Genomic DNA, 18,381 nt, shown 5'->3' on the forward strand with positions numbered 1-18,381 from the left:
TGTTTATCCTTCCCATTTGCATCATTATGAGAGGGGGAAAAAATCTATAATGAGGAGGAGGAATCAATCTTCCCTTCAAAGTAGGCCCGCTGCAGCAATGAGAATATAAATTCACACTCATAAATTCCACACTTTTAGGTCCCCACATCCTTCTTAATGTCTCCAGAGTTTACAGCGGCCTTGAGTGTGATTCTCTATTGTAGATGGCTTGCTTGATTTACGGGTGTTTTTTGTTTATTTTCCCCTTTTCCTATTGGGAGGTAATAGTAGAGATATCTAAGTTAGCCTTCTCTGCACGAGCTATAAAATGCTTTAATTGCCACGTTAATTTTGGGCCGAGCACAAAAGGATGTTCTGCCGATGCATCCAACTATCAATCTACCTATCATCTCAGCATTTGGTGTTTGGCGTGCGTGGACCATTATTACATATGCCACATAATTGGGCATAATTAAAAGGAAGCTTAAGTACTGTAATTAATGTCAGTTGTCAAGCACTAAAAAGCAGGCAGAGGATAATGTTTCCCTGTGGCTTGAGCAAGAAGACCTTTGGAATCAGCAGGCTCCTGATTGATATCACCTGACCTTTTCTGTGCACACAAATGACGCAGATGGTCATTTACAATGATTGTCATCATCACTTATAAACACTCAACCTCATGAACCGACATAGTTCTTTGTCTTTTCGTTTTATCTTTATTATAGATTGTTGCCTGCTAAAGTTAGGTAAAAGTGATGAATAATAGTTAAAAATGTGTATTTATATCCAGATGGCCATTCGCTAAAACCCCCTCCCGTGAGCTACGATTGCCCAATCGTAGCTTACGTGTAACAGGCATCAGCTCTGGATCGTTCCACATGCTGAGGCAGTGCTGTAGTACGAATGATTCCCAGTGTACAAAAAGTTGGATCTATGAGGTCTGTTGTTAGCTTTCCAAAACCAAAAGTACAAGGGAGCTGGACATGGACGATCCTGTACTATATCAGTGTTTAGTGGCTCTGTCATGCTCTGTATTGTATTTGGAGATGTTGAAACTCCAGCAACCCCAGCAAAACTTATTCTCTGAGATAGTGTTCGGTTTGCCAAACACATTTTAGTCCTTGTCCTCAAATCCATGCTGTTTACGTAATAAAGTAAGAGTTATGTTGGAACAAAATAACAGACCGCTTATAATGTATGCTGTGCTAGAAAGGAAAGCTTGACAGACGTAGCAACAGTTACCAAGGGGACCGGGTGATTTACTGAGTGTTTAAGATTACAGCATAATGTTCAAAAGGTGCAACTTACCTTAAATACACTGGTTCCACATTTGACTTTCATGAGCGCTGAAGTCACCCATGTCTACTTTGGCGCAGTTTTTCAGGAAAGGTTATAGACACGTTGAAAGGAGGCTTTCTCCCAACAGATGTCCTATCCAGGGATGGCTTGGTTAAATTACTTAAATGGTGAAAACACAAAGTTACAGAAAAACATATGGTCCCTGTTATTTGTATTCGTAGCCATGACCTGCAGGAGGCCAAAGCAAATAGGAAGGCTCGAAATGTGCAATGCCAGGAATAAGTAGGGAACAAGCAGCAGGAAATCTGTTTAATGTGGAACATGCTTTCAGAACTCTTTTCTTTTTTTTTTCTCGATTAACTCCATTTGACCCTTCTCATGATGCTGGGTTAACAGGGATCAAGATTTTCTTCACTTACAACTGCAAAACAAGATCTTATTGATGTACATTTTCCAACAATAATTCCGGGGCTGTTAATTCAATGTAGGCAATAATATTTTGATATTTCAGGCCGCTCAAGATTAGACCACATAAAGGAAATGCACGTTAAATAACATGACTTGAGTTTTGATCGTTGCTATAATAACCTCACGCCTCATCTGAATCTTGATGGGTGGCATTTTAATGTATCCAGGTGCAGAGCAAGAGAAAAAGAAACAGAATCGGGCCTTACCTCTAGTTTTATGGTAGTGACATTTGAAATGTAATGTTATTCACATACGGTACAATGAATATACTCTGAGGAACAAAAGCTATAGAGCTATAGGAGAATATTTGGAACACACGTCATATGATACTCTAAGTGACCACTCTCCCACACTAGGTTTATTTCTCCAAGCCACCTGCCTTATCCAGCGTGGGAATACAATGCTGGATAGTGCTTTCTACTGTACCACAAAGCAGCCACAGTAGTAAATCAGTTGATGACCTAATGCAGGATGAGAAGAGGCAACAATCCTTTTTTTTCTTTTCTCTATACCACATGGGATCTATTTCCTCTCAACATTAATAATACTCTGGAGCATTAAGGCATGCAGCAAAAGCAGATGTATTCTTCCCCAGGCTGATTCAACTTGTAAGCATTTCCTTTCCTGAACCCCCCCCTCCCTGGTCCTGAGGCAAAGCATGATTACCCGATTTTAATGAGATTTTTAATGTGATTTTTTTTGTTTAGTTTTTTTCAATCCCTGCAAGACAATCCGACTCTCTTATGTACACACAGTGGTTAATGTTTGCAGTCTGATGGTATGCGAAATGAACACATGTTGACGTTTTTACTTCCCACGCTTATTTCTTTTGATTGTGTAGGCCAGAGGTCTGCTTCTTACCTCTTTATGTTGGCATGATGTTGATAATCCTCTGGGAAAGGAAATTAAGTTGGTGTGCAGTCTTTTCTATCGTTCCGTAGCCACATCTGAACACCTTTTTTAATTTTTTGTCTATTGCGGAGGATTACTCCATGCTGATTTGAACAGCATACACAGCACACGGGCATTTGTGTGATTATTAATTTGCATAATTAATATCAAATGCAATTAATGTATTGAGGGCAGGGGGAAGTGTGTTAACCAGGTGATACTTTAGTTTCTTCATTGTGCATTTCATTATTTGTCTCTCTGCCCAAAGGCATTTCTGGTGTGTTAACACAATTAAAACTTCACAAACTACTTATTAGAATGCTTAAATCTAACTGATTATGTAAAACTATACTCTCACTGTTGCTACTTATCATTGTGATTTTTGTATTTAGAATGACGGTGAGAAAGAAGTTGGCCAGACCAAAAGTCTCCCTTGGCTTTCAGGACTATCACAGCCGGTTGATATTTCTGTTGCAAACATCCAACATAAATAATTGAAAATGATGTAACTTGGATTTCACTATTCAATAATGTATACCTTCTTACAAATGTAGAAAGATGTTATCTTCTATTATTCAGCATAAAATGGTACAACACAAAGACCGCACAGCATAAAGCTGAAGCATACTGTTTTCTAAGAAACCTGGACCAACCTGCGTGTATTATCATTCCTCAGTCCTCACAAGGTAATTGTGTCTCTGTGCAAGTGTTAGTGCTTGACTGCCTGTATTGCGGCGTGCAGGAAATATTTTCTTCCTGCAGCTAAAGTACATATGTCTGCTTGTATTAGCCATAATAAAAAGTACACACTTAGGGATAAACATCTCTGAGGTTTATCGATCAGATAAAATCCCTCAGATATATAGTGCCTAATGAAGTTGAAAATAGTGGGATTTTGCTGGAAACAGTTCACAAAATCCTCTTTGTTCTAAAAGTACAAACTACTCAATGCTTTATATCCATCTGTCAAGCACAGTGATTCAGTTAAGTAAACAGAAGGCTCCCAGTATTACAACTGCAGCCTCCAATGCTTCGTTTTTGCATTTGAATGCTCCTGTGAATTCACAAAGGATTGGTGTTTTGTTGGTTAGTTATCTGAACATAGGTGAAGCCCTCTCAGCGAGCGAGAAACCATTCATCTTTGTGTATTTGTGCATAAAATATGGACCTGTTTGAGCCTTTATTTTCATTCAGTAGGTGTTGTATGACTAAAAATGGCATGGTAGTAGGGATATTCATAATAATATGACCATTGTCACTCATAGAATATAAGTTATCTGACTGGGGTGGAGAAGAAATGTCTATTGGTTTATAGCAGTCACTTGGTGATGAGGTATTGGACATTGTGGTCATACGTAGACATACAAAGCCTACTCTCCGGGAAAGGCCATGGGGATATCATCAAAATATAGGGACCATACTGTAAATCTTTCTCTATTATGATGATAAGGGCCTTTGCCATCCTTGGCTAAGTTTTTGTAGCTAAAGGAAAGGAAAATGGAGTTTGGAGCAACAATGATAGGGTTCACTGGGTGTATCCTGACTGGCTGAAGATTTTCAGTTTGCAGAGATACAGTATGCAAAGACATGTGGCTACCCACACAGAGCTCACATTTTGAAATAGAACTGCTGCTAAGACAGTCGTCTCAAAACCAGCGTGTGTAAAAAGAAAAAGCCCTGTGCATTACTCTCTGTTGGGCTGCCAAGAATTTGTTTGCTTGGACCTATTTGGACCTTCACTTGCCCCCACGTTTGCTCCCCTCTCTTCTTCCCCAGTCTCCATTCCTTGACAGTGGGGTCATGATGCGTTCCTAAGCATGTGTCATCCAAAATAATGGTGAGCGATGACAGACCGTTGGCTTCCACACTCGTATGCTCGGCTTATATTTGGCCGACACCATGACATCATAGGGCAAAGTGCCTGGTTTCCGCACCGAAATTGTCCTCCCTTTCAGTTTACCTTTGCTAGTTCCCACTGCACATACAGCAGCTGTTCTCACTCTAGCTTTGAATGAAACCCAGGATTTCCTGTATTTCTTTTTAGACGGATGGTGACCATATGCTTGTCCAACCAGAGCAATAAAAGTCACCGGATTTGAATTTATTTTCTTGAGATACTTCATCAATCAACTCTAAAGTGTTGAGATAGAGCAGGTGCTAAAAGTATAACACAATACAATACATCATGTCGTTTGCAAGAGTGTACAGTAAGCCAGAAAAAACAAGTCCAAGTCATACATACAGAATTCAATATCAACTCATTAGAAGGTAATTTAATATTAATCAAGAAAGAGGATGCTCAGGATGAAAAACTAATATTTTGCTGTTGTTTTTCCAAACATTGCATTCATAAGTTTGAACTGTATTTCACTGTCTAATTTGCATTTGGTGTCTAACAAAATCATGCATACAATCCTCTCAAATGCATGTTTAGCAATTAGCTTTTTTGAAAGTGAGTAATTAACAGACTGAGTCATTTAAGCCTTATTTGGGTGGAACACGTCGTAACAAAAAATAATGTAACACACTATCATGTCCCATAAGTTCTACATAGCTCGTTGAAAGATTAAATGTTCCCATTATCAATTTACAAGTTTCCTCTATAAGTTTCCAAAATGCAATCAGAGCTGTTATTGATTTCCACTGCAGCCAAGGCGATTCACCACATAACCGGTACAGAAAAAATGAATAAAAACAAAGAATCTTTGTGAAATTACACAATATCCATGCAAAGTATTCATCCTGTATAGAGTAGCAACTTTGACTTGATTAGTATTGAAAATATGTGAACTTTTGTATGACAGGAAAAGTCCCTTTAAATCATCACAAGTACAATAAAGCATTCTCCATTTCTGAAATTGGGCTTATAACACTGGGTGTTGTATTTTGGTTGAACCTTTAGTACAAGCGATCGAACATACAGTGCAATATGTTGACATGGCTGGACACCCAACTGACAACAGCTATTGGAGAACCGGGGTTATGTCTTCTTCAGGGGGCTTAAGCAAAACAAATTGCTGCCAAGGAAGTTGAAGAGGAGAAGACAATGCAGTAGGGAAAAGAAGGGATGGATGGAGGGATGGTGGAGAAAGATTTGAGTAGCAGAAGGAGTGACAAGCCTGCCCAGAAGGGCCACTTGCAAGTGCAAGTGCATTGGAAGGGTCGTCGAGTGTGCGTTAGCATTTGTATGAATGTGACACTTCTGTCACTATCTGTGGCTTGATCTGATTCCAAACTTATCATTTAAGTTTTGGAATCAGGTCAAGCTAAATCAAATTTATTTGAATGAGTAAATTTTTTTAAATGTCATAATAAAAGGAATATTTGGCTGATGGAGAAAAAGAAATATTCTCCAAATATAAAGTACAGCCAGGTTAAGTTCTTGAGATCTTTCCAAAGTTTCTGAAAGTCAGAAGGGAGGCAGGAATGTGACAAGGATTGTGATGACTCCTGAGCACAGATTTGACATGTTACATAGAGGATGGGTTTCCTTCTCTGGAGCTGGGAGACTCTGTAGCAAATGAACTGAGAAGCTTCCATTTATTTTCTCTCTAAATCCCGTTCACTGTTTCTACTCCACTAACCTCCATTCCCAGCTCATACAAAAGGCATGCCCAGTCACATGTGAGAACAATGTTTACAATGTAAGCTTTTTTTGGGGAACATTTAATTGTTGTGATTACGTAAAAGTACATTTTTAAATCTCACTCAGGAATCTGCATACAAAAAGCAGGTTTAGGTGCATAAGGGTTTTTAAGCCCGTAAGGGGTGGAGAGAGAGAGAGGAAAAAAATAAAAAGAGTTTCTTTGCCACAGAGGGTTTCCGGGAGCTGTCATTGTAGCTCAGAGACAGCTCTGAATTTATCTGCAGGCTGTCAGTGGAATTAATACAGATAAGGTAAAAATATGACAAAAGTTTGAAAGTCTGTAGTCGAAAGGAAGCTCTCTCACTGCCTCGTTATATTAAAGAGTAAGGCCAAAAGGGGGGAAATATATCTCTAATGGGTTGCATTTTGGAGGCTTACAGAGTTGGACGACACCCAAAGCCAATTATATCTCTGCTTTGTCCAAACTTATGCGGCACCCCGAGCTCTTTGGGATTTTACATTTAATATTGTAACACACTGGAGGAAGTGTTTGTCATGACACATTGCCTGTTTCCCTGCTTTTGATGTGAGTTAGTGTTGGACTGTTTTGTCTTTGTTTCTGTCATGTTAACAACTTGAAGCTATTCAGAGTTTAATGGCTGCAATAAAATGACTGTCAAGTTAAAAGGGCGAAATCTTTCCACTTCAAACAGCAAAGCCAATGTCTCATTCCCCCTAAATTATTACCCAGGTATAATTTGCAGGCTAAAAGCATACTGCAGATGCATGTGCACTAACAATCTGTAGCTTTTATTTTGAGCTTCTGAGAATCTTGAACTATTTACATTTCATTTTCAAAGGGAGTTGCCTGATCATCCACTTGAATAATTAGCAGAATATTTGAACATGTAACTCGCAGCAAAGAGTGTCAACAGTTTCTCCTGTGGGGAGTTTTTGGTGTGTTTTCCTAAGCACATAATCCAAACATCCATGCTTAGTTGCCTGGTTGTTCTAGTTAAATGAGATTGTTGTGTCTGTAGCCTCAAACTCTTTGCTCTCAGTATGTGTATTACAGTATATAAACTGACAGCGGTGCTTCCTCTAAATCTATCTGTAAATGGAGAAGTTCTCCTGTCTGGCTTTTTTTAGCAGTAAAAATAGAAATTCAGCTTGAATTTGTGAACTTGCTATATGATTTATGTCTATTCAAGCATGACCCTAAAAGCCAATGGTTACTTAAGTGACCATGTAGGTCACTGAATTAACTTAGTCCCTGTTTCTTTTACAACTAGGTTCCCATTAATATAGAGACACATGTGTCCCAGACTTTGTAATGGAAGTTACAGAATGTACTCTGTAAGAGCAGTTTATTTTAAAATATGAAATAGTTGCCCCGAATGTGACAGATGCCATTGGTTATTCAGGAAAACTTTTTTCAGCACAGCTTTACAAAGTCTGACTCTTCCTATAGCTTCCATGGTGCTTCTTTGGATACTTCTGGAAACACTTAACTGGCACATCTGTTCTGGGAGTAACATAATCCAATATCTGGGTGGAATTGCTACTGTAATCTTCACAGTGTTGCGCTAAGAAGACATGACATTGCTTTCAAGTTCTCATTGTTGGCAAAAATTCACTTCCTACTAGACCATCTGATATTTCTTTGTATTATTCATCTGGGTCTGCATGTTAACATGAAGACTTTCTCTCTCTTTTTTTTTTTTTTTTGGCCCAAAAATATATGTGCTCTTAACTTCAATGTACGTCTACTTATAAATACTTTAAAGGCAGGATGATATCTTCCTCAAGCAACACAACGGACACATTTTTCTCAAAGAAGCCATTTCTTAATCCATATTATGTATCTCTCAGCCCTTGGATGGCGTTTTTGGTGGAGGAGGAATTGCCAACACAATCTATAAAATCAAATCCTATTAAAGCGCAATAAACAAGAAGACACTAATCCATCCCACGTGTGCCTGTGCCAACTCTGAGCTGGGATGTCTTCGTAAGACACTGGCTATAGTTATACTGAGTATTTACCAGTTGGTCGCCCACTCTTTCTCATCAGTGTAAATTAACTGTAATTTAAGTGTTTACCTCCTGCAAAGTGGGCATATTCTCGCAAAGGGCATTGAGACAGGCTTGGTTTACAGTACATCGTTATTAAAGCTTTTCATCAGCTTTGTTATGGACTTTATGACTTTTTAATTTTGGGGGGGGTCGACCGACAGATAAAAGTATACTTTATTCTAAGCCATTTAGCTCCATGTGGTTGTGTCAATCGCATACCATAAAATAGATTTATGTTAATGGGTATCAATAGTTGTTGGTGGATTTTCTCTCATAGAGGGGGTGATCTGGCATGAGGGGCCGAAGGACTCGCAGAGGTCTTCACCTTGACAGCTACACCTTTCAGTGAAATCACTATTGGTGCCATGTCACTACAGCAGCATGACCTCATCTTCAGGATGAAATGAGTCAGCAATATTGAAACTGCAAGGTGGTCTTCCAGCAGGGTAACCCTCATAGTGGACATGAGCAAAGCTACCAATCCCATCTCATACACATTAAGTTAATTGACTTTAACAAGAAAAACGCATCCTATACTGAATGAGATCATTGCTACACCTAAGTTATCCTTTATACAAACTGCAACCCATAGCAGAACAAATATAGCAGTTTGCTCCAACATATTTTTCCTCCTCCATAGGTTTTATAGTGCAGCTATATCTATACAGACACAGATCATAAGAAATACTGTATATTCCAGGGCAGGTCTGAGATATCTGTCATTGTGTGCTACATTGCTTCACTCAATATCTTGTCTTGGCGCCTAAATTGCCATAGCTGGTGATGACATTCACTCACCTTATTGAATATAAAGACATGAAACAAGAACTCGCAAACTGACATGTTGTTACTGTCCAGTTGACAATAAGGGTAAAATCATTGATCATCTGTCATATGCTAGATGCACATGTGGACAAGAAACCATTAGAGCTGTCAACTTGGGTTTAATGGGTTTACTACCTAGCTAGATAAACCAATCTTTCAGGTGTAAATATTTACCTGAGAACAAAATGACATCAACCGAATTGGCCAACTGAAAGGCATTAATTACATATCATGAAATTTGCCACTGGCTGATATATCAGCCCATGATATCCAGCATCACCAGCTCAAACTTTCCCCTTGTAAAACGCATTCAGACGACAGGCAGAAAGCTAATTAAAATGGTCTCTTGCTGTTTGAAATTTCAAAGAGTGCCATCAAATTGCATGACACAGCAAATAGCTATTAGAGCTGTTTTAAACAGTGTTTCTTTCTTTCTTTCTTTCTTTCTTTCTTTCTTTTTTGAACAAAATCCAGTAAAACCCTTTACATTTAGAAGTGAAAGTGCCTCTGGGGTTCTGTTTTAGCCTGGTAAATTAATAGAAATGTATCTCCTTTGTTGGATGGCTCGGGCAACTGTGATGATGAAGCAGAAAGAAAAAAGGCTAATCAATTTCCCACAAAGATAGGTGACACTTGTGGGTTTTTAGACTGAATGTAGTTGTTTAACAGGGAAACTGAAAGCTAAGTGTAGTGTGAAATTAGGTATTGGTATTTGTTTCAAAAAAAGTGGCGACGCACTGTCATGCTGTTCAGGATAGCACTTACTCCATACAATCCCTCTGAAGGTCTTGTGAAAGCACTAAAGCCTTTAACATCATCTCCACTGGATACGCTGTGAACATGGTGAGTGAGACCTGTTTAAGGTAGTCATTTTGGTTCCATGCCTTGACAAGGCAATAATAGCTCTTGTCTGTACTTACATCGGTGGAAATTGTGCCGCTCCGTCCGCGTGGCTTCAGTGTGGCGTGTATCGTTTTATTTCCCCTCTCTCAGGTTCAGCTTTAATTCACGGTTACCACTGTCACACTGACACATTTCAATTACAATGACAATTAAACTGATAGAAACCGAGAGAGAGAAGTATGGGAGCTGTACAATTCAACTCTCACCAAGTGAATGCAGAGTGTTAGAGGCTAACGTGTGTGTTCATCAGTTTGTTCACAAGTTTGCACATAAATTTAATTAATCAAGACTACTGCTGATTTTAATTGTGAATTCTTAATGTAATGGCTCAGTGGTGTAAAGTAATTATATAGCCAACAGCTTCCACCTTGCTGTCTCAGCATCATAAATACACTAGATGGTAGGTTTTACAATTAGCATCACTGTGGGGTAGGGTGGGGTCGACACACACACACACACGCACACATGCACACTTGCACACTTGCACACACAATCAAATGAGGCCCGCAATGATAGCCAAATTCCTCATCATCACCGAGATGAGTGAAGCTTCTGCTATACCCAGACATTAACCCGCATGCATCCACAATTTTCTCAGGCTGACACTTCAATTAGGCTAATCCTGCCTGCATACAAAATGCCGCACTCCTCCTCTCTGAAACCAACGATGCTGGAGACATGCCATATCCCTGTGCTTCTTCGCCTGCTCTGCATCACAAGCAGAGGAGCTTTTTCAGTGATGGAGGAGAGGATCCAGAACGATCGGTTCCACTTCCAGGCAGAAACACAGAGGAGAGATGCAGGGAAGCAGAGAGAGAGAGAGAGAGAGGTGGAGGGTGAGAGGAAGGGAAAATGGTGGGCGGTTGACGGAGGCCAAAAAAAAAAAAAAAGACAGAGTAGCCCTGCTGTGTGTTTCCTGCGTCCATATATTCCACAGACACTTAGAAGACATGGGGGAAGCCTGCGATGCAAGCTGTTGATATAATAAACAACTCTGCGGTGTTCCTACAGTGGCGTCCACTGTCATGGTTGGGGGTCTTAATTGTTTCAGTTGCTGTAAGGGACTGGAAAACGGACAATACAGCCCCAAACACCGGGATGGCCAAATGTGGAAATTTGAACAATTACCCTGCTATACATCATTGTGTGCATGCAAGATGCCTGATAAATTTCAGAGTGACGGTAACTAAGATTTTCAGAGTTAACTTACAATAATGAAGTTGGAGAGGAGGTTTTTTTTTTTCATTTGGCTGGGTGGCTTGCACGGCACCGTAACTCAGACGTAATAGTCTCAACTTCTAAAGTTTCCGTGACTAAATTTGGTGATCCATAACATACAGTATTTATAACATAAACGCCAGTGGGTATGGCTGTGATTTTATGAATGCTAACAAGCAATGGCCCTGAGAAAATGTCACCGATGGATCAGGAGCAATTGGAGGAAGTTCCACAAGATGTGTCTGTTGGAGTTAGAGTGATCGCTGCCATGTCTAGGTATGGTCCATATCAGGACAAGTGGGGAAACGAGAGACAGTTTTCTGGAGGGAATAAATTGTCTAGCAAACACAGCTGCTGTGCAGCCATTTTGTGTTAATGTTTGTGTTAAGAATAGAATATGTCAGTTTGGAGAGTTGGGCTGAAATCACAGTATTCTACCTGGGTTTTTTTTCCTTCATAATATATACAGTTGTTCCCTGCCTTGGCTGGATTGAGTCATCATTTTGGTCATAGTTTCATGTGAAACTCAACATGACAGTCATTGCACCTTCCAGTGCTTCTCAAACATGAAAAAAAATGATTGAGGTGGGGGAGGCTGTTTTTGTTTTGTGTCACCTGTCACTCTATACTCTCCAGTGACCAAAGCTGTTGGCGCTACATGGACACTCCATCCCCACCTCCCCTTTTCTTTTACTCCCTCCACCTCTCCCTCTCTCATATCTCTCCTCCCTGAGGCTGTACACTAGGACATCTAGGCCACCAGTGGGAATACAGTAGTTAATCTCTGCTAGTTAAATGCTCTTGTATGGCCCTGAGCAGTAGCAGTCAACCATACCCTCTTTTATGCTTTACTTGCTCTCTAGGGGATCTGTTCAGCCCTATTCTAATATATTACATGAGGAAAAGAAAAGCTTATTCCAAGGTAAGTATTTCTATACTGAATTGATTGTTGGAAAGGAAATGTTTGTCGGCTTAAAAACAAAAACGAAACACAAGCTTTTGCCAAAGGGTGTAGAAGTATCACCAAGAACATTTTGGATCTATATTTTTATAGATCTACTTATCCCACAAAATCCAGCAGGATTCCTCACACTCAATATCGTGCACTTAACAAGTTTTTGATGTCACAATACATTGATCGCCCCACACCTTAAACCATAGGCTCGCAAATCGAGGTGCCACTAAATGTTTTTTTTTTTTAAATGACAACCATTTCTTTGCTCCACTAGCTTCAGGTGAGAATCCCCGCCTAGGAGAGAAAATTGGAATTTGCCACCAACCGCGCCGAAGGCCGGCGACTCTTAGCCCCGGCCTTCAATAGTGGATGTGCTTTAACAACCTCCCTGGTGTAGGGCAAAAGAACTATTGCAACGGTGAATGCAGTTGCAACAGATGAAAGGCTGAGTCAGTAGTCCTCTTAAAGTAGGTGTACTTTTAAATTAGGTGTAGCTTGTTCACTATTCAGAGTGCTCAGAATTATAAAGTGTGGGAAAATATTAGTACAGTTTTGATTATAGAGTGAGGCATGAAGTTATCTTGAGAATCCAAGTTCTTGATTATTCCTCATTACATAGTTTTTTATGACTATAACTATAACTGTCACTTTTTCTCTTTTCTTCTCTGGTTGAGCATTTCGTTAGCTGACTCTAAACGTCTGCAGAACACAATAGTATAATGCCAAAGCTTCTTAGAGGTTTTTCCTCACCTCACATCATTTCACACACTCATTCTATGGTTTAGTTGGCAATAATAAATATGCAACTCATCGCTTACACTTCTAATAATAGAGCAACGACAAAACCACTTGGCTCCATTTTGAAAGTCCTGTGTTTGTTTGGCCCACATCGGCTCCAAATCTCATAGATATATTTGTCTGTCCCTGCTGGTACTGCACCTTCAGACACGTGTACTATTCACATCAGGCGACGCAAAACGTGACACTGACATGATACTCTCTCGCGGATTGGCGGGTCTATTCTGTGCTATTATGTGTGTAAGATTGGGCTGCAGAAGAACATGGCAGCTTCATATTACCTCTCACGTAGTTTTATTTTTTATTTTTTTTTATCTAATGTCCAAAGCAAAACTATTGTGGGCAAGACATCAGAGCAAAGATGGATAGTATGAAAGCCTTGCTGTGTATGAGGAGCCCCCTAAAAGCACTCTTTCTGTAAAAAAATAAAAAATAAAAAATGCCTCCGAGCAAAACTGTCTCCACTATCAGCTGAAAATTATATATACCCTGACAGTGAAATGACTCCCAGCTGGTGAAGCAAAAATAAGAGGGGGGGGGGACATTTAATTTCATGACAGCTCATTTTAATTACATCCCCACCACCACCTCCAACCCCTCCATGAATTGCTTAAGACTACATTAGGCTACAGCATTGCATTAAAGTTTGAACTTACACTTCCTCCATGTTTTACCCATTATATGCAGGAAGCTGAATTTTCCCATTATAGTGAGTTAGTCACAGCCACTTTCAGTTAGCGGAGCTGCCATACGCGGAAGAGTTTTATCATCAGAATGTATTATGTAAGATTGACTGCAGGGTGGTGTGCTAGGAAGAAGGAGAAGAGAGAGAGAAAAAAAAGAAACTCTGTCTATCAGCTCTTGCGTCGAAAATGGAAGAATCCTGTGCAGGGCGGTCACGGGGCTAGAAACATTCAAATGGGCCAAGAGTGCTGATGCGTCCTATTTACCTTGTGGTAATGGATTTGTTTGTGGCCCAAACCCCCCCCTCCTGTCTCGTAGGAATATTGGGGGCTTAGCTCCATTCACTTTTTGCTGCCCTGGCCATTTATTTTGATTAGGGAATGAAGTCCTCCACAGAGCCATACCCAGAATAATTGACACTGTGTCCTCTGAGGTCACAAAAAATATACCCTTAGTACTTATCCCATTGGTGAAGTGGCAGTGTATGAAAAGATTGCAGCTGAGCACCGAACTGAAGGTGTATTATTGCTTTAGGTTGCAACAAAAACCTGTCGGGGAGCTCGTAAATAATATTTCCCGTTCGTTCTTTTTTTTCAGACTTGACAGGATAATTGATGTGAGCTGTGAACTTCCAATTGGCTTCAACTAGCCTCCATATTGTATATATTTCTTTTGTTTGTCAGGTCTAAAAGGTCACTTGGGATGCTGGTGGTTTGATTTTTGGGTCTTATTAAAAACATAACTCCCAGCTCACCGGACAATAAACTTAAATTTACATCCGGTTTCATTTCCACCAGAAAAATATTGAATCAGTTCAGAGGCAATAAATACTTTTTCCTTCTTTTTTTGACCTCTTTATAAGCACTTATTACTTATTTCTGTGTATTACTTTGACATGTGTTTAAGGCACTGGAACCCTAAATCCATAAGTCTTCTGACTATATCATTTAGGGTCTTATGTACATAATAGCATCTAAAGCATTAGGAATTAGTTTCAATTTGAAATATCGTCATTAAATTTTTAGTACACTTTCCTGTTTATGTGCAAACATGTATTCCACAATTAAGGGAGGTAAAGTATGTCCCGCCTAAGTTATAAAAATATTTTCAGTTTATTATGTTAGATGTCATGTTTGTTATGTCAGTTAGAAACTGTGGTGAGACAAATTGGACTATAGCAGGTCACCACAGTCTAGGCAATTATTTGGGAAACCCTGCTAACATTGTTTTTCTGTTTTTAGGTGGCTAAAATACATTGCTGCTCCCCCGTCCACAGCAGCACGTTGTTTAGCTTTTATGCCAGTGCTCCTTAGGGGGATGTCAATCAATCAAAATATGATCTGTCATGCCCACGCAGTCTTGGCAAATGGTCTAAACAGGAAAATGAGCTACTTTTTTCTTCTTCTTGTTTTTTTTAAGGGAGAACTTGGCATAATCACCTCCAAATAAGAATCATGTTTTCATTTCCTTAGAAGGAGCCCCGTTTATCTACAGGGAGATAGGGTCCTCGTGGCTACTGTGCTTTCTCGTCAGTGCCTAAAAGTGAAGGGCGAGGTGAGGAGTGTTCAGTTAGTTGCATTCTGCAACTTCACCTCTAGATGGCACTGAATCCTACACACTGGTGCTTTAAATCACAGTTGAACACAAGCAATGTGATATATTTTAATGGCTTTCTTTTTTATGAACCTTAGTATCAGCCCTAGAGGTAAATAACCTCTGAAAGCTATGACTGGAAGATCTATTGTATATGCTAATCTGCTGAAGTTTTCAACAACAAACCTAAAAATATCATCTCATTACCAAACTGGAAACTAGAGTTTTTGGTTTTCCGGTACAAGCTCGGACGCCAAAAAGTTCTCTTTTTTGGGGATTTTCCTCACATCCCCATTCAGAGATTAGTTCCTAAAAGTGCCCTGATGCATGTCCACTTCCAGATGAAGCCAACTAGGAACGAGGAGTGCAGCAGCAGAGAGAGAAGGCGAAGCAGATGGCTGGCCTACAGAGGTTCTGATCGCAGGGATATTGGCAAGATGCTGAGCTGGAGAAATTAACCTTCAGAGGTTTTCACACTGCGGCAACTGTTGGCTCGTGCAGGATTCCTCTCTAGCCCTCTTTCACTGTCTCTTTCCAGTCACCAGTCAAGCTTTTCACTGTCTCTACCCTATCCTTCTCCATTTCCATCAATTATTTTCTCCCTGTTTTCTCTCCCTCTTGTTTTACTTGGTCACCCGGTTGAAGAAACCCCTCCCTCATGTTATTTTCACAGGAGCAGGCAAGCAATAATGGGTACTTCAAGAACAAACAAAAATCACGCTGATAACTGCATTCTTTGAACAGCCTTTTGTGTTTGTCTTAGTTTCCTTCCCCGTGCTGTTGCAGTAGTATTTAAAGGTCAAACCCTCCCTTTGCTTCTGAAGTAGCTCTAATGTGATGTGCAGACAAAGTCAATGTAGCGTTGGCAGCGGTGTCAGCTCTTATCTGGGGCTCGACATCAGTGAACTGGGAGCCTGCTCGATTGAGGATCCCCATATGGATCATCATCATCAGGCTGCTGCAGGGCACGGTGCCTGTCTCTCTGCCGCACAACAGCCTTCACCATTCTGCCGGCAAAAAGACCCCCGGGTTGTGCTGCTCGCGGAGCCATAGCTGTCCATTTAATTTGTAGCACACAGTCGCTCCACTTGTTCTGCATTGTGCCTTTAGTCCAGTCAAGCCAAGAATCCAGGAAGTGCGATGTCTGTTTACTCAGCTGCTTTGCTCTCAAGTTTAATATTAGCTTTGCTGGCAGCCAGCTGTGACAGTCAATTGGTGACAAGGGGTATGAGCTGTGCCCTTAACATGTCTATGAAGTCACGGCATTGTAAACTCAAGAGTGCCACAATACACTATATATTATAGAAAAACTGGCTTTAGTTTAACCAGTAATTAAGGCAATTTTGGTATTCCACTGCACCTGGAAATGACGCTGTAAGGCAAGTTTTTGAATTTTACTCCAAATTACAGGTCAGAGTGGGAAGCTGTGTTGCTTTGTATTCACTGTGATTGTTCTGTTGAGTTATGTTTGGGGTGTGGAAGAAGCTATTTTAAGAATACAGTCGAGAGGGCTTAAAGATGAAAATCTGTCCCGTGGTGTAACAATTTCAAAAGGTGTTACATCAGAGAGTGAATAAGATCACAGTCACAGTGTGTTTGATACTAAATCTTATGAAGAGTTTATGAATGAGATAAGGCATTCCAACAATCCAGGAAATACAGAAGAGCAGGGATGGGTGAAGAAAATTGAATCATGGTTCTTATCTTCTCCAATAGTGGGTCATTTAAAGTGTAAAAAAAAAGTTTTTTGTACGTCATTATGTATTATATTTTGCACAGAGGGGAACAGAGCCAAAACTAGAAGCAGGCGAGCATTTGGGTTCATTTTAAACTTATATACATTTTGTAAATTTGTCTCTTTCATTGGAAAATACATGCGTCAGTACATCAATGGGGATTATGATGCAGGAGAAATTATATTTTTCACTGCTGGAGATGTATCCTTAGTAACAGCACAGCAGACTTAGTTTACTTACTTCAGTACACCAACTTCTTTTCTACAAAAGACATTCAGCCAGTTGTGGTCGTCATTGAATGACACTTCAATATTCTCATGGTAATTTGCTGCCTTGACTGTATGTGATATTACATACTGCAATTCAAAGACTGTTTTGCACAGAACCTGTCAATAGTGCCCTATTTTCTAATTCTTGTATCAACAATCAGTTCTAAGCCTCAATCATGACATCAAGAGTGGCAATCTTCAAGTCTATGTAAAGTAAGAATAAATATATGTTTGTCAGACCGAAGAAGACTGTGTTATTAACCACCCAGCTAAATTTGAATGATTAACAAATATTGACAAGTTTATGAAAAAAAAAGTTTTTTTCCTTGAAAAGTTTTTTGTTTCATGCACCTGCAGCATTACAGTGTATATAATTAAAGTATTCACAGCAGTGTTGATATGAAGACAGATGCATGCACAACACAACTGCCAACAGTGCCTTATCAGTGAAAATGAAAATGATGGTGATACACGAGATGGGGAAGTGGCAACAGCTGATTGTTTGTCAACACAGGAACAGAGCATCAAGAACACAGTGGGTTGCAGATGCTGTGAGTGTCAGACTTCTCGATCAAACCAACCTGCCAATATAATTGAATTCTTTGAATGTATAGTTATGTAATTATTTTTGCTGCAGTGCATTTGGACATAGAAGGTTTTTATTCCTGCTTTCAAAATTGAGAGAATCAAAAAAGAAATGTCTCTTTCTTGAATTCCCTCTCACTGCTGTTGACAACAAAGTCGGCTGCTTCCCTTGCCTTCATTTGGGCACGTTTCATCAAATTTAGGATGTAGAAAATGAAGCAATCAGGGAGTAAGGCAAGCTGTCTTGAGAAATGAGAAATGACTTGTGCGCAGTGTTGTGACTGGCTGGTTGGTTTCATAATTCTGCAAAAAAAAACTGCTGAGAGACGAAGACAGAACATCTGTTTGACACATCTGAGGTGCAGTCTCCGGTGAAAAATAAAAGCTGATGACAGTAGGAGTTCCTTATTTTTGTTGTAGTCTTGTCAGGTGATGAAAGACATCTGCACCAGAATGATTGCTCAAGAAATCTTTGAAATTAATTTTGGCTAATTTCCATCAAATTGTCAGAAACAAGAT

Source organism: Larimichthys crocea, chromosome III, assembly GCF_000972845.2.
Source record: "Larimichthys crocea isolate SSNF chromosome III, L_crocea_2.0, whole genome shotgun sequence".
Lineage (NCBI taxonomy): Eukaryota > Metazoa > Chordata > Actinopteri > Sciaenidae > Larimichthys > Larimichthys crocea.